Below are 18487 nucleotides of genomic sequence, written 5' to 3' on the forward strand. Positions count from 1 at the left end.
GGCTCCAAAGTCAGGTCTAAAGAAAAAGGAAAATTCAGAACATAAATTGTACCCTTGTGCTCTTCTACACTATGTTCCTCTCCCCCATAGCAAACTGTCATTTTTTTTAGATTTCATTCAATAATCTGCTAAATATGAGTGCGCTCTCTCTCTCTCTATATATATATATATACACACACACATACACGCACACAAACACACACACACACATCCTTATCTCCCTCTTTCTCAGTACATGATTTCATATTAGAAACACTTCTTTCCACCTTGCATTTTTCTTTTAACTGTCCCAGAACAAACCTAGTTTGCAACTAGAGGAAGAGTGGGCCAGGGAGAAACGGTTAAAAAATAAATAAATAATTTGGAGGTGGGGGTGGGAATGATCACTAAGAGTGAAAAGCGTAAAAAAGAAAAAAACCTCCACTTAAAATGAACTTAATAAACCAATAATCCAAAACATAGGAAGAAATCTAATGATGAGGGGAAAAAAACCCCACTAAAAACATGAATTCACACCAGATAGTATTAGTTTTATGTAACAGTCTGACAAAGATTTAAAAATTTGAACATGTTAAAGATGTCAGATAAAGGAATTTTTTTATAAAATAGCACAACGGTTATAAAACAAAAACAGAGAACTGAAACAGGCAGGTATATATGAAAAAGCAATTTCAAATCTACGAAATGAAAATTGTAAATACTGGCATGTAGACTCAATAGACAGAATAAACTCTAAGCTGGACAGTAGCAGAGGAAAAAAGTAAATTGCTACACTGTACCAAATTCACCTGGTATAAGGCATAGAAAAAAAAAAACAAAACTGAAAGAGCAATTAAAATAGAGGATAAACTAAAAGACTCCAACATAGGTCTACCAAAAGAGAAGAAAAGTAAAAATAACAAAAGCAATATTTGAATAGCTGAGAATTTTCCAAAACTGAAGACAATCTGATTCCTCAGATTATATGTATACTCTGAGTATTAGTTAGATATAGAGAAATAGGTCCACACTCACAGTGCACTACGGTAAAACTGCAAAATACCAAGCACAAAGAGCTGCAACTTTTAAGAAAATAACTAACCAGACTACTTCACAACAAATGTCCATAACAACTTAAGAAAACCACATGCAAACACTGGCACCCCTGAAATATTTACAAATTTATAATGTCATATGGGGGTTGGGGGAGAGTGAAGACTTCAAAGTTTACTAGATAACTATCCATACCTTAACATTCTTACATAATTATTTACCTATGACTCTAAAAGCAAGGTGTGGACAATACATAATACTACTAACTCAAAGATTTACTTCAAAGTATCTACTAAATTCACACATTTTAGTCCTTAAAAAAAAAAACTGAAATGCTAAGTAGTGAAACTTTGGAGAAAAGAAAACAGCAGCATAGAAGGGAAGAAACAAAAATCAATTCCTGGTAAAACAATTGTGAAAGGCAACATTGAACTTTATACGACAACATGCACGAATACCTTTATAACCCTGAGGCAGGAAAGGATTTCTTAAACAAGACACAAAGTACAAACCATAAAAGGAAAATCCTGAGAAATTCAACTAAATTAAAATGTTTAACTTTTATTAACAAAGAAACCATACAAAAGTGAAAACGACAAGCCACAAAATGGGAAAAGACATTTGTGATACATGATCCACAGAGAATTAGTATTCAGAACATATAAAGAAGTCCTATCAAAATGAAAGACAAACCCAACAGTCATTTCTGAGAAAAGGAAACAAAAATGGCCAGGAAACATTTGAAAAGACATCTCCCCTCAGTAAGCAAAAATGCACAAACTACAAGATATCAATTCAACCCAACAAGCTGTCTAACTTTAGTATTTACCAACATCAAGTACAGTAGACTTTTGAACAACACGGGAGTGAAATGTGAGGGTGTTATACACAGATTTTTTTCAATAGTAAATACTACAGTACTATACAACATGCAGTTAGTTTAATTTGTGATGCCAAACCATGGATCGAGAGGAACAGGGGATACAGAGGGCCAACTATAAATTATAGGCAGAATTTCAAGTGCACAGAGGTCAGCATCCCGAACCCCCCCAAGTTGTTCAAGGGTCAACTGTATAGGCCAGAATGTGGAGCCATCACATGTATACACTAGTGAGGAGAATAAACTGGTACAATTATATTGGAAAACAACTCAGCGCTACCTACAGTAAAGCTGAAAATGTACCTCTCCTACAATTCAGCAATTCCAGTCCCAACTAGGTATAAAGTCCGACACAATTTACTCAAACTGCAAATCTCAACATTAGTGGGTAGCAAAAATCAACTTAGTGGGTCTTGATTAGCATTCTTATTCTTAATGAAACAAAGTAGCATCACATGGGGTTTTTTTCCCCAAGAAACTTTGTTACATATGTATACATCTGATAATGTATTGAGTCTCATAATGTAAAATTTATTTCTTATTGTAAGTAGTAACAAAAAAAGTTTTTTAAAACACTGTACTAAAGACAGTAAGGATGCAAGTGCACCAAGAGACCTATACAAGGTATTCATAGCAGAACTGTTTATAATAGCAAAAGAAAACTGGAAACTACCCAAATGCCCATCAACAGATAATAAACAAGGCGGCAAATTTACATACAATGAAACTCCAGGTAGAAGTGAAAGTGAATGAATTAGAGCTATATACAAGATGGTGGAAGAATATCTGGACAATAAAGTTGAGGAGAAAAAGGAAGTTGCAAATAAACTCATACAGAAGGATCCCATTTAGTGTTCAAAAACAGAAAAAAAAAAAAAAAAGATACAAAAAGGGATTATACACCACAGTAACTGAAACTATACCCAGAAATGAAAATACCAAATTATATGAGAAGCTTGAGAAATTCACATCACAGAAATCATGTTCAGCCAACCTGAGATATCCAGGTTAGGAAAACTATGTAAAATAATTACGGAGCACATTTCAAATGAACATGACTTCCCAATAAACTAAACAAGTACAGGCCAGAAGCACACAAATGAATTCAACCTGTGCATGGATATTAAAAATTTAAGGGACCTCCCTGGTGGCACAGTGGTTAAGAATCTGCCTGCCAACGCAGGGGACATGGGTTCAAGCCCTGGTCTGGGAAGATCCCACATGCCGCGGAGCAAATAAGCCCATGCGCCACAACTAATGAGCCTGCACTCTAGAGCCCGCAAGCCACAACTACTGAGCCCGTGTGCCACAACTAATGAAGGCCGCGCGCCTAGAGCCCATGTTCTGCAACAAAAGAAGCCACCCCAATGAGAAGCCCAAGCACCGCACGAAGAGTAGCCCCTGCTCACCGCAACTAGAGAAAGCCCACGCACAGCAACGAAGACCCAACGCAGCCAAAAACAAATAAAAATAAATTTATTTTTAAAAAAAGTTTAAGGAAACATTTTAAATGTTCAACAACATAGCATTCAGAACATTAGGGAGCTTTCAAAGTACAGCCTAGCTTGTTCAAATTTACTTCAAAGGTAACCAGATCTAAACATATGCAATCACTAAATAATTTATGTATATATTTCATTCAGAACGCTTACATTGCTGATCAACCAAGATTAACTAGTACTAAGAAGTACTTTTGCTGAAATTCATGCATTAAATTTTGTTTTCCATCCCACTCCCAAGAGTAAACCTGAAACCCTTATTCCTGAACTCTCACTTTCCATGGCATTGCACATAAATCAACTAGCCATGCTAATGGAGAAGGCGGATGGCACAAATGACAAGTAAAGCAATTGGCAAAATTAGCAGTAATCCAAGTCAGGAAGATTCAAATTCTAGTCTCAAGTTTGTTTGTTTGAATACATACAAATTTTAACATTATTAGTTTGACTTTCTCATGATCCGTTTAATCAGTGGTGTCTGAAAGGAATGATACAACTTTCCTAAGTCATTATTTAAGCCTTAAAGGAACGTATTACATGCCTTTTTGTATTTGGACAATGCTTTTTTAAATCATTATTTCTTACTCCAGATCTGTCATTTAAATATGGCTAGATATGGAGAGTTCCTTAAAATACGTGATATATCTAGCTCCTCACTTATATAATTGCCATGTGGGTAATCTGTAGTTAAATTACGAAGTACTTTTTCAAAAAAATGAAAACTGGGAACTGAAATAATTATATAATATTTCCTATTAAAGTATTCATATTTGAAAAAAAAATGACAAGTAAAGCAGAAGGCTCAATGAGTCCCAATCATTTTCAAACATCAGGCAATTGATTCATTCATTAAACTGAGCACTACCTAAGTGCCAGAAATATACTTCACAGTGGTGAGCAAGAAAGTTCCTGCCTCATAGTGCTTATATTCTTAGAGGTGAAACAGATAATCAAGCATATAAATAAACAAGCATATATTATAATGTTAGGTAATAACTGATCATGCAGTGAAGAAAAATAAGGCTGAGACAAAGAATAAAGAGGACATGCATTTTGCTGATCAGGGTTGGCCTTTCTGAAATAACCACTGAGCAATGCATACAAGATCACAGGGCAGTAAAACTCATAATGCACATACCCAGGAATTAAGACTGAAAAAATTTCTTGTAAATTAAAAAGATCATAGTCTACCTATTGCTTTCTCTATAAAACACTTTATAGAATTTGGTTTTAAATGGCTTTTACTATTTTCTCTCCTTGGAAAACTTTAAGTTCTCAAATTTAAGTCACTAGCTTTAAGAGTTAATTCTCTAACTCCAGGGGAAAGAAATCTTTATAACCTTAATGTAGCTTTCTAGTACCTAACATCAGACAATTGCACATAGACAGTGCCTTACTCTTGTTTTCAGAAAGCATTCTTACGAAACAGCTCAATGTATGAGAATGGGCTCTAGAGTCAGAATATCTAGTTCAAATTCAGGTTCCTCCTTTTATTTGCTTCGTCTTTGGACAAATTATTTAACCTGCCTCCCTCGTTTCCACCAAATACTATCTATCGCATTAGGATGCAGAGAGGATAAATATGATACTGTACATTAAGTATTTACAAAGCCTTACAACAAATAAGCACTCTAATGTTAGCTATCACTTATGTAGCAACTACTAAGATAATATAAGCAAGGCAAATGAGTTTCTGGCAAGTAAATCCACACATACAGTAAGTGGTATTAACTAGCAAAGCCAAATTCAAACCCAAGTTCTTCAGACTCCCTAGCACCCACACTCTTTCCACTTACACCACACATTATATAATTAAAGAACTGAGCAATAAGAAACTTGCACAAACCTTAGAATTAATAAGGTCTAAGACCTGTAGGTCTCCTAACTACTGACTTCCAGACCAGACTGTTTCCTTGGCAACTTAAATGACTCATGTGTAAGAATAAATAATAATCATCCCACATTTTCCAGTGAGAATGTAGCATAACATCAGGTTTCCTGACAAAGTAATTACTAAAAATCATATAAGTTCTGATAACTAATTGCAGATGTCACTCAGAAAATAAAGAAATGTGGATAAATGACATTCTCCTCTAGTAATGGCAGGCAGCTAGGATCCTATGGCCCCCATGAAAACTGTTCAATATGGAAGCTATCTTAAAGGACCTCTCACTGGATTAAATGACATTTCTCCCCTTGGTTAAAAATACATGGGCTAGTGTCTATAGAAAGCTAAATGCTTCTGGCTAGCAACCTACTCACCTATACATTTGCTTATTTCTATAAATCGATTAGATGACAGAATAAAGACAAAGCTGTTATTTCTATGAAAACTAAGTTAAATCTTTGGAAGCCTTGATAAGGATTGGAAAAATCTAGAATGATTTTGAAGTTCGAATGTTTCATTACACCAAAAAAAAGCAATACTAGAAATTACAGACAATGCTTTTAAGGAATGATGTATAGAAAAAAGATCAGGAGACCCCCTACTCAAAGACAAGAGATTGATCCAAATAAAAAGAGAGGCAAATAAAAGTAAAAGTAAATGCTTAAAATTAAAACAAAGTGCACAGATACCTCAACTTCTTGCTTTAACCAAACTTTTTAAATTACCTAACTAATGGTCCTAATCACGTGGGACAGGTAAGACAATCTCCGCCACATTCAAACATCACTCCCTCCACCAAGGGGTTCCCAAAGGTTCCCTGCCACTTTTCTTCTGCTCTCTGACTGCTCCTAGGAAAGGAGCAAAGTGAAAACTACATGTGTCCAAAAATGAGCATGCATCACAGTAAAAAAAAAACAAAAAAAACCTGCAGGATAAAGATTTTAATTCACTTGTAATAAACACATTTTTAATAAATCTTTATTGAGCACCTGTTATGTGCCAAGCACTGCCCTAAACCCTTAGAATCCATCAATAAACAAAAGGAGACAAAAAGCCCTGTCCTCATAGAGGTTACATTATAGCGTACGTCTGGGGGCAGAGAGAAGAGATAATAAACACGATCAACAAGGAAATTATATAGTTTGTTGAAAGGTGACAATTGCTATGGAAAACAGAACAGGGTAGAGAGATCATAAGTAGGGAAGTGCAGCTTTAAATAGAAGGCTTATCATTTTGAAAAACATTTTAAGAGCAAAGATTTAAAGGAGACAAGGCAATCAGTCATGTAGATACCTTACAGAAAAAATGACTGAAGGAGGAGTAACAGCCAGTGTAAAGGCTCTAAGACAGCCAGTGGGGCTGGAGTGAAATAAGCAGGAGGCAGAGTAGTAGCTAACTTAGGAGAGGTAAGGGAGGATGGGGAGAGTAGGAGTATTCAGATTCTGTAAGACCTTGTAGACCATAAGGACTTTGGATTTTACTCTGCATATGGGAAGTCACTGCAGGGTTTTGAGGAAAGAAGTGGTATGATCTGGTTGCTCTGTTGAAAAAGACTTTAGAGAGCTAGGATAGAAGCAGAGAAACCCATTAGGAGGTTAACTGCAGAAATATAGGCAAGAGAGAGAAGACTGGTTTGGACTAGCCTAATGAGCAATGGAGGTGGTAAGAAGTGATTTGATTCTGGATATATTTTCAAGACAAGATTGAGCCAAGAATGCCAAGTATGAATGAGATAAGTCAGGGATGACTCCATTTTTCTTTTCACCTGAATATTGGATAGAGCTGCCATCTAATAAGATGGATTAGCCTGCACCTATGGCAGGTTTAAAGAGGAACATGGAATTTTAGTTTGAGTTTACTACTTCACATCCAAACAGAAATTCAGAACAGGTCGTACAGAATACAGGAGGTAAGTCTGGACTGTAGATATAAAAATGGAAGCCATCAGCATATAGGTATTTAAAGCCATGACACTGGATGAGATCACCAGAGGAGTATAAAAAGAAAGGTGAACCAAGGATTGAGCACTTCAAGAATGAGAACGAATCATAAACACAGAATGAGCAGAGCAATTAGTGAGAAGAGAAACCCAAAAAGCAATGTCCTGGAAGGAGGGGAGTATAAACAATTCATTTAAGTTCCACTTAGTGTACAAATCACATTGCTGAAACTAGACTTGAGGTTAGAAGTTCTTAATCAGCCTGTAGTAGTTAAGGTGATAGGTAAAATACTAAATCACAACTTTTTTAAAAGGAGGTCACTTCTTACACATTTCCTAGGAGTATCAGATTTCCTACTGGAGTCATTACTAAAACTATTCTTAGTACTAAAAGTATACTATTTTGCCTATTTTATCTTTTTAAGATAAAACCAATTAAAAATGTATACCATTTTAAAAATTAATTTTAAAAGCCTAAATAACACTGCAATCAAACTCAAAGACCGAAAAAAACATTTAAACACCAATTCAACACCCTGGCATGCAAACAGTTATAAACTGTCATTACTTTTCTCTTTCTAGAGCTCAGATACAGAAGATTAAGTTAAATCAAACTCTTAGTTATGGTACTAAAGGTTTTTCCCCTTTCTGTTTAATTTTCTGTTTATAGAAAAAAATAGCTTATATTCTTATCCAAACCAATGTTTAACCTGTGCTTTGTATATAAACTACATTTTTAAGATCAGAACACCCAAAGTCATGTTCACAAAAACTGAAAGAGGAAGCAATGAAACTCAACTTTATTTATGCATAAAAGTGATCATTTCTAAAGAAACAATTACTTGCTTCTAGCCTCTAAGTATCCTCTGGATTTACCTGCAAAATAACTAAAAACATAAACAGTATACAGAAAAAGCAGCTTACAAGATGTTATCCTCAAACCTTCGAATGTTCTTGAAAAGCATAGTCTCTCTTCATTTCCTTTTTACACATTAGGTCAGATTGCTAAGAAACCCATACCATTACGTTTATTAACAACTTAAATTTTTTGCAAAGTATTGTAGATCTTTTAGATTAAAACTTTCTTTGCTATAAAAAAATTATAATAAGTATGCAATTAAAAATACACCTTCCATATATTTCAAGTAAAATTCAAGGTAAGTTACCAACAGTATCAATCTTAACACAAGTCCTTTAAAGTAAGCCTCAAAAAAGCTTTCACTTCTCAGGCCCTTTATAAAAGTCATACTGACTGTCCTTTAACATCTAATTATTAAAATGTTCTCCCCACTAAAAGCAGGTTAAAAGCCTACAACCTGGAAAGAGGTATGGAGTGAGAGACAGATGAAAACACTTGCATCAAGCAGAAGAGACTATGATATTAAAGGAGGATACATAAAAAACTAAACTGGAAACAAATTCATAAATTAATGGCTCTTCATAATGTTGACCCTGAGCCATCAAGAAAGGGTTATATAATACTCAATATCTTTTATAATTTTAAAGTGTTTAATATTTTTAAGAAAAAATTTCATCAGGCTTTGTTATATTTTAAGTTTCAGTATGAATCTCACAAAGGTAAATAGAGCACTTCATTCTCTAAGTGCACCTGATAGAGTTGGTTACACTGCTAAGGCTGCAAAATTAGAAAAGACATTTCTAACTCAATGTTGGGGGGAGGGAAAGAGGGGTGAATTAATGAATTTTCCTTAGAATCTGCAAACAATAAACCCAGTTATTTCTTGTTAGATCCCTGAACAAGAGGATGTGGGGAGTCGGGGGCGGGGCGGGGGGGGGGGCTTGTTTATCAGAGAACACATTAAATATGAAAGTATTTATAGCAAGGTATGTCTACCCAAAACACAGAGCAACTCAAGAGTACTCCAGTGTTATTCTTGGGACAATCATAAGTCTCATAAGCAACTACTTTAGCCAGACTGAAGACAGTGATGCCATTCACCTGCTAGGTGAGGCAGGGAGAAGTGCAACCTAATTAACCAATAATTCAAACTTTAAGACAATTCCTACACAATTCAGAGTGTTTAGTTCACCCCAAGGTGTGTATCTTTAGCAGGCTATGGGTGTCTAAATTTCTCAAGCGTTTCCACAAAGCGTCTCAAAAAAAGCACAACTTTGAACAGTTAACTTCAACTGCAGCTTTTTAAGCAGTGTTTATTCAGATACCTGCTAAGGAATCCTTTTCTGGAATAGGCGCAACCATGAATTTAGATTCCTGCTTCCTCCCACAAGGAAGAGCTAAGATTAAACAGCCCGCTCTTGAACCTAATCAGGGTGCAGCTCCCCGCGTCTGGGGATGCCGGTCTCTGGTACACATGCTGTCTCACGACCGACGCGCGGTGCTGCACATGCCACACCAGTTGTCGGATTACCGTACGACTTTTCTAGGCTGCCGGTTGGGTTTTCTGCCGAGGTCCCCAACGCCAAAAATCTCATTGTTGGAGACTGAAGGGGGGAGGGGGAATCAGTAAGGAAGACACACCCCCTCAGGGAGAGGAAGGATAACTTCCCCAGTCTCGAGGGCGGTGCACAGATTTTTTCCAAACTCTGCCCTCACGCTGCTTTCCCATGCCCAACCGCCCCTCTCTAGGACCCGGGGGCGAGCACAGGGCGGCGGGAGGGGGCACTGGAAGGGCCGAACGCCGCTTCCCCAAGTACCCCAAGAGCGGCGAGGGCTGGAATTCCAGCATGGCGTAAGTGTGGCCCAGCTCCCGCCCAGGGAGGCCTCCGGGGACGCGCTCCCTCCGTCCACCGGCCGAGGAGGCGGTAATCAGCCTTCCTTCCCGGGGGCCCTCACGCCCGGCTAAAAATAGGCACCTCGGTCACCCCAGGGCCCTCTCCGGCCGACCTCGCCCTCGGGAGACGTCCTCGGACGAGACGCCGCGGCGGAACCTGGATCGGGCCCGCGGCGGCCCGGCGAGGCCGAGAGGCCGCTCGGAGCCCGCCCGCCTCGGTGGCCCGGCCCAAGCACGAGCCCGGCGGCGGCGACCCGGCGCCCGAGGCCTACCCGGCGGGGGCGGCGGCGGGCGGTGTCCCGGCCCCACGGCCGCGCCCCCCCCACCGCCCGACGCGGCCCTCCAGTCTGCCTGGGACCCCGCGGCCGGCGCAACCCTCCCCTCTCCGCGGTCCCCGCGGCCGGAGCCCGGGCCCGGCGCAGCCCGCTCTCCCTTACCCTGCGCGGCCGAGGAAGGATACCGGAAAGACGCGGCGGCACCAGCAGTACACCCCGAGCCACCCGCTCCGAGTGGCCGCCACCGCCGCAGTAGCTCAGGTGCCGTCGCGCCTCCCGGCAGGAAACGGGCGGTTTCGGGGCGGGGCGGCCCCGGCACGTCCCGGCGTCTGGGCCGGCGGTGCCCGGAGACCGGCCCCTTAAAGGGACAGGCGTCGCCGCCTCGGCCCCCGCGCGCTCTCCCGCGCTCTCGGGTAAGTCCCAGCGTCTGGCGGGCTCGGGATTCCGGGGCTTTCCTCCCGAGATAACGTCCCGCAGCTAGGTGGAAGGTGGGAGCTCTGGGGCTCGAGGCGCAGCGGAATTCCCTTCGTGCGGGAGCCCTGCTCTCTCTGTCTCTCTCTGTCTTTCCCCCAAAGCTGGTTTCATCTTGCATGGCCCTCCAACCTGGCCCCTCAGACTGGATTTTTTTTTTTTCTCTTCCTTATGATTTTCTTTTTTTGAATTTTTGAATTTTATTTTATTTTATTTTTTATACAGCAGGTTCTTATTAGTTATCCATTTTATACATATTAGTGTATATATGGATTTTTTTTTTTTTTTATCCTTAAGCAAATGGTACTCGATTTCACCTAGCCCTCCCAGATTCCTCCCCAGAAATCACTAGAAAACGAAATCATCCGTTCCTCTGTCTCCAGAGTTTCTCTCTGAATTCTCCTTCGGGCAACCCTGGAGCCAAAGAGAGAGAGAAATTTTAAACGGACCCAAATAAATTGTGTGCAAATATTGTGAAGCTGTTGTGTCTGCCAGCCGATGGCCATTCATTAAGCCCAGGTAAATAACTGTAAGCTGCAGAGGAAAGGAAAGGTTGGCCAGAATCCCTGCTTATTAGTTTGCTCTTTGCTAAAAGAATGATAGCTATCTTCCTGGTCCACTGGCAAACGAGATGTGTTTATTACTTACTGCTTATCAATCTCTCGCAGAATGCTAGGCATTGTCCAGAACATATACAAAACACCCACAGGCTCTCCTCAAATGTTACGAGAGCTCAAAATAATTCAAAACCTTTTAGAGGGTGGATAGAGACACATAAAATTAGGACTCATCACTAACACCTCCTGCTACATACTGACAAAGGGGAACAAGACCAATTTTTAAGTAATGAACGTCAGAACAGTTCCTACACCACCAGGGTCACCTTTATATGGGCTGGCTAAAAATGTACTGTACATCTGTATTCTAATTATTTTTTGTCAGAGCTTTCTAGAGCACCTCCAAAGTACACATGAAAACTGAACAGTATGTGGTAGCCTGAGATGTTGAGAATTCTGCCAGTCTTCAGCCACTGTGTTCTCCAATGATGCATTCTGTCTTATTTTAACTCGAGAAGCGCCACCCTCTTTTTTCTTTTTTGGTAGGGTTACTTAGCACCTCAGCGGTTCCAGTGCCCTCAAAGCAATCTATCTCTAAACCTCTGGCTGTCTCCTGAGCCTGTGATAAAGGATCCAGCTTCACTGAAGAGGGTAGCCATTAGTCTCTTAATACAAAGAGGGGAAATGTATCATTTCTATAAAGGAGTTTAAGGACTCTTGATTAGCCTACAAACAACCATCTAATTTCCTCTGGTTGGTACTAAAGCAGATTTTAGGCTAGAATTTTTAAATTCTATCATTTTTATGATTTCAGTAAAACCTCAGTGTCATTTTAGAAACAGTAATTTTTAGGTACATTTGTACATAAGACAAGAAGTGGATGGAACTTAGGGACATGTTTACCCTAAATATACCACTTCTTATGGTCAGGGATCACTTATTTTTGTGTTCCATAGTTTGAAACAAAAAAAAGCATAAATGTGTCAGCTGTTTCAACTTCTCTGAGTGATTGAACTTTGAAAGGGAAGTGCCTCGATACTTCATTCTTCATTATAAGCTTCATATTTCTGCACGTAAAAACAAAGACTTACTAGAACTGTTATGCATGATAAGCCCTATTAGGAATTAAGACGTACCATCTAAGTATAATATAATATCATTAACTATAATTAACAGATATAATTAACCTAAGATATAATTAACCTTGGTTGCTGCTTACTACTCTCTAATGTTACTGAAGCAGCAACTAACTTGCTAAAAAAGATTAGCACTCCCAACATGTGAGGTATCTCTAGTGGTTAACAACTAAGAAATTAAATTTTATTGAAAATGATAAAGTGTAACACTATTATCTGAAGAGTATTCCCTTCTTGCTCGCTCTCTGCAATTTACTGGCGATTGCCTTCTGACTTTTAGCGTGTAATAACTCTTTTTTCTAATTTTGGAAAAGTTTTAAAGACACACAGTACCTATCTCTCTAGCAGATAGAGAGAAAGCAGGCTATTCCTGTTTTTTCTAGGGAAGATTTCCCAGAAGTGGTGAGTTCTGTAGAGATTTGAGTAATATATGAGTAACATATTACACCTCCTACTCCACCATTTCAGGGATGGCAGAGATGAAAGTATAATAGAAGCATTTCACAGAACTAAAAGACAAAGGAAGATTCCAGGTCCACCTTCTCCACCCAAATAATGGAGTGGGGAAGTTTATACAAACATCTGCAACTGCAGATCTAGATGTAATCAGCTATTCTAACAAAGTATCTGGCACATAACTGTGCTTATGAGAGGTCTGCACTGTTCCTGTTGACATGTAATCTCTTCCAGAATATGGCATTCAAATGCTTTCATAACAGACTAAAGGTGACCATAAATCATTTGCCACTCTTTACATGGGCAGGTGGGATCTGTGCCCCTCCTTCTGATTCTGGGAGGGCTCTGTGACTGACGTGACTAATAGGATATGCCAGAAGTAACACTGTGCCAATTTCTGGGCCCAGACTGTAAGAGACAGGCAATTTCACTTCCTGTCTCTTGGAACCACTGATCTTAGAGCCCTAAGCTGCCATGTGAGAAGTCCAACTACCTTGCTGGAGAGACCATGTGGAGAGGCCTTGAGACTACATGGGGAGGAAGAGAGAACCAGCTGGGCCCAGCCTTCCAACTGTCCCCACCAAGGTGCCAGACATATGAATGAAGGCTTCTGGAGCCCCAGACCATCCATGCCACAAGCTAAATACCACTAAGTGATCCAAGTCAGTACTACACGGAGCAGAAGAACCACTCAGCCAAGCCCTACTTGAATTTCTGACTCCATATAATTTTTATGATTTTTGGATGGTTTGTTATGCAGTAATAGATAAGCAGCACATCTTTCTTCCACTCCTAAATAGCTGCAAGAAATCTTAGTCTTATTTAAGCAGAAGGGAGTTTCCACTTTGCCCATGCAATCCCAAGACATCACTTGGGACTTTCAAGGGAAATTTGGGCAGGAATAAGTAGGGAGGTAAAACTACTTTGTAGGGCTTCCCTGGTGGCGCAGTGGTTGAGAATCTGCCTGCCAATGCAGGGAACACGGGTTCGAGCCCTGGTCTGGGAAGATCCCACATGCCACGGAACAACTAGGCCCGTGAGCCACAACTACTGAGCCTGCGCGTCTGGAGCTTGTGCTCCGCAATGAGAGGCCGCGATAGTGAGAAGCCTGCGCACCGCGATGAAGAGTGGCCCCCGCTTGCCGCAACTACAGAAAGCCCTCGCACAGAAACGAAGACCCAACACACCCAAAAATAAATAAATAAATAAAAATAAAGGAATTCCTTTAAAAAAAAACAAACTACTTTGTAGCATAATTTAACATTATTGAAGGCACCTTCATGGCTTCTATCTTCAAAGGCTGTCAGTGATTGGAAACTGGTGGATTAAATGAGGAAAGAGGAGCCAGTATTTCTTCCGCATATGCACGGTGCAGGTGTTTAACGTAATTAGCACACACGATTGTCCAAACAACCCCATAGGACTAGGCTTACACTGAATAAGTAACTCCTTCAAGAACACAGAGCTCAAAAACCAGCACCTGAACCCAGATCTATTTGATTCCAATTCCCATGCATGTGCCACTGCAACATGTTGACTCCCAAAGTATAAACTTTTAGGTACACAAACAATTAAAGTGTGAGTTTTCATTTATGTATAGGATTCTCTTACTTATGATATCTTTTTTGTCATTAGCATAAACAAGGAGCAGATAGATAACACTAAATTAAATCAACAATATTAAATTGGCTGCAAACCAGCATCATGTAAACTCTTACAACCAAAATAATACAGTATTGAAATATGTACATTTTGTCCAAATACACCTAGCAATTGGAAGAAACAACCTTTAAAGCCTCTTTGATTCTTTTTTTTTTTTTTTGGCCTCGCCTTGTGGCATGCGGGATCTTAGTTCCCCCAACCGGGGATCGAACCAGGGATCTTCACAGCACTCTTGAATAGTGGATGCTACGCTTTTACTAATAAGAGACCTAAATAATGTGGAAGGTAAAAGAAGATTAACTTGTAGTCCTCATGTGAGAAGTTTTATTTGTTTAGTAAGTTAGATCAGTTGATTTGTATTAGCTATTCAATGAGGCCTAAATAAAAAATGTGGTCAACATGCTGCTGCTGCTTAGTGTCACATAAAGAAAAGAAAAAAAAATGAGTCTGTTTCACCACTGCTGCCTATACAAGCTTCACCCTAACCAGGCAAGTTGCAGGGATGAATCTTGGCCTGAGGAATCAGGCAAGAGAACATGGATATTTCAGTATAACCGTCACCACTCCTGCCCAAATAATTTTTTTTTTAACATCACTATTGATTTAAATTAATTAATTAATTAATTTATTAATTTATTTATTTATTTATTTTTGGCTGTGTTGGGTCTTCATTTCTGTTCAAGGGCTTTCTCTAGTTGCGGCAAGCGGGGACCACTCTTCATCGCGGTGCGCGGGCCTCTCACTATCATGGCCTCTCTTGTTGCGGAGCACAGGCTCCAGACGTGCAAGCTCAGTGGTTGTGGCTCACGGGCCTAGCTGCTCCGCGGCACGTGGGATCTTCCCAGACCAAGGCTCGAACCCGTGTCCCCTGCATTAGCAGGCAGATTCTCAACCACTGCGCCACCAGGGAAGCCCCCAAATAATTTTTAAGAGTATGACCTGGTGAGGGCAGATCAGTAGCAACAAATCGAACAAAGTCAGCAATATTTGCAACATATACAGCAGCATGTTAGGTGTTTAAATATAAAACATGCATTTAAAAATGTGTGTCCTGGGCTTCCCTGGTGGCGCAGTGGTTGAGAATCTGCCTGCCAATGCAGGGGATACGGGTTCGAGCCCTGGTCTGGGAGGATCCCACATGCCGTGGAGCGGCTGGGCCCGTGAGCCACAACTACTGAGCCTGCGCTCCGCAACAAGAGAGGCCGCGACAGTGAGTGGCCTGCGCACCACGATGAAGAGTGGCCCCCGCTTGCCACAACTGGAGAAAGCCCTCGCACAGAAACGAGGACCCAACACAGCCAAAAATAAATAAATAAATAAATAAATTTTAAAAAATGTGTGTCCTGCAGAATGGTGCCTGCTTTTTAAACCACACTCTGGGAATTCCCTGGTGGTCTAGTGATTGGGACTATGCTCTTTCACTGCCGTGGGCATGGGTTCAATCCACTGATCAGGGAACTAAGATCCCGAAAGCCACATGGCACGGCCGAAAAAACAAAAAAAAACACGCTTCTATTTGCTTGCTCATATTCAGCTCCTCATGATAACTCTTAGATTCCCAGCCAGTCCTTGCCCAGTGTTTTTCCTCCCTGTAGTATGACAACCCTGTAATTAACCTTTCCCAGGTTTAGTTCCATTTATTTCTGACCACATCTCCAATTTACCAACTTCTTTTGATCCAGGTCAACAATTTTTAAAAGCCACCTTTTGGTACTTCCATATATTCTTTTGGAAGTCTTATATTTATGAGAGAAGGTAAACAGACTGCAATCGCTATTACAAATCATCATTCTGTGAAGGCTGTAGAATAATTCTTCTGGATGCTGACTCTCGTGACACAGACCTCTGGATGTCAGCCCTCTGAGCCTCCTCAGGGACTGCAGTCCATCAACAATGCCCTTTCTGTCTGAATCTTCAACCTTTCCCTCTCCATCAGCCATTCCTGCATTCAGGGATCTCTCCACTTAAATGAGGGGGAAAATATTCAAACTCCAGGCCACCCCATCTACCCCATCTCCTACAAAGCCAGGTTTTTGATTGATTCGTGGATTGGTTAAGATGCAACTTACTTGACTATATTCTCACTACCCATTCACTCTGCCTTATACTGCGGTAACCTGCTTCTGCACCCACAACTGGATTCTGAAACACTTCTCACTGAAGTCACCAATGATTTCCCTGCTGCTAACTCCTCTCTGTCACATGACACCACTGATTACTTCTTGAAAGGCTTCTCTTTCCTTGACCTCAGTGACCTCACAAACATGGCTCTTCTGCTCTCCCTTTTCCTTCTATGTAGCCTGAAGCTCCTCAGTCTCTTTTTGAATTTGTCTTCTCTATCTCTTTTGTGTTGATGTCTCTCAGGTTTCCAGCCTTGTCCCTCTATTGTCTCACTCTGCAGTCCCTCCCTGGTCTTATATTACAATCTATATTCCCAAGCAAAGACCAGTGTCTGCATTTTGCAAGCCCTACCACTAAGGAAAAGGCATCTGTATTAGTCTGAATTCTTCAGAGAATTAGAACCAATTTTTTATATCTGCACATGATTGTGGAGGCTGAGAAGTCCAAAATCTTGAAGGTGGGCAAGGCAGGCTGGAGACCCAGGGAAGAAAGAGTGTTGCAGTTCAAGTCCCCAGGCAGTCTGCTGGCAGAATTCCATCTTCTTCTAGAAGGTCAGGTTTTGTCTTTTAAGGCCTTCAACTGATGGAATGAGGCTCACCCACATTATGGAGAATAATCTGCTTTACCCTAAGTCAGCCAATTAAAATGTTCATTTCATCTAAAATATTCTTTCACAGAAACATCTGGAATAATGTTTGACCAAATATCTGGGTACTGTGGCCTAATTAGTCGACACATAAATTTAACCATCATGGTATCTTTGGATTCTGTAGGCAACACATACTACATTTGGGTCTGCTACTCTAACTCATTTTCTGGGAAACCTGTCAGGCTATGAATTTTGGGCCCAGATCGAGAAAGAACTCTAGCAGTTCTAAGACTCATGTGCCCTATGGTCAGCTGAGACTTGTGACCCAGCAGATCCAACAGTGAAAATGAGAATACAATGTAAAGCCACTGGCAAGTCTCAGTAGGAGAAGCATAGTGCAGACTTTTAGATTTTGGGATATGCTGGCCATTGTCCTCTAATCAAGATCAAGTACTTGACCATGGAACACCAACTGTCCAGGTGACCTGAGCTGCCTATTATGAACTGGGTGTAATCTAACCCATCAACCCATAAATTTGGGAGTGGGAAAAATGTTCATCATCAAAAAGATATGGTTTATGCAAAATCTAGGTTAAACAGGTTCATAACTCATTTGTGCCTTCAGAGAAGGCACAAATGAGTTATGAACAAGTGGTTAAGACTGCCACACCATCTACTGCAGTGCCGCCTGTCCTTCATTCACACCTATGGTCTCATAAGAAATTCCACCTGGGACTTCCCTGGTGGTCCAGTGGCTGAGACTTCACGCTCCCAATGCAGGGGACGCAGGTTCAATCCCTGGTCAGGGGACTAGATCCCGCATGCCGCAACTAAGACGCGGTGCAGCCAAATAAATAAATAAATATTTTTAAAAGTATATTAAAAAAAAAAGAAATTCCACCTGATGAAGGAAGGAAAAAAATTGATCCTAGTTTAGAGATGCAACTATACAACATGTGGGTACTAGATGAAAATAAACTGCTACAGAATCACAACCCTGTTCAGGGGTGGCCCTGGAGAACTATGGGGAGGATAAATTTTCCCAAAGGGAAGATAGTCAAGCCATACATCTGGTATGCACTCTTCCTATATATGGGAGAGATGCCCATATATTTATGTCTACAAAAATTCATGGGTTGGAGGTCAGGGACTTGGTACAAGATTGGAGAACTGTTAACAAGGAGGTTTGGGGAAGAGGCATGTGGATATGCCCACTTAATAGCGGACAT

At 40.6% G+C, this 18487-nt stretch overlaps 1 protein-coding gene across 4 annotated transcripts in view; it reads right to left on the minus strand.

Annotated features, from left to right (window-relative positions):
- The window catches only part of KTN1 (kinectin 1), a 120173-nt gene extending 109606 nt beyond the window's left edge, over positions 1-10567 (minus strand). For all 4 annotated transcript variants that reach the window (XM_068545111.1, XM_068545101.1, XM_068545091.1 and 1 more), the window contains exon 1: positions 10429-10567. The gene's annotated coding sequence lies outside the window, so the exon portion shown is untranslated. The remainder of the gene's footprint in view (positions 1-10428) is intronic.
- Positions 10568-18487: the final 7920 nt, after the last annotated feature.

Source organism: Eschrichtius robustus, chromosome 1 (assembly GCF_028021215.1).
Source record: "Eschrichtius robustus isolate mEscRob2 chromosome 1, mEscRob2.pri, whole genome shotgun sequence".
In the NCBI taxonomy this organism is placed as follows: Eukaryota; Metazoa; Chordata; class Mammalia; order Artiodactyla; family Eschrichtiidae; genus Eschrichtius; species Eschrichtius robustus.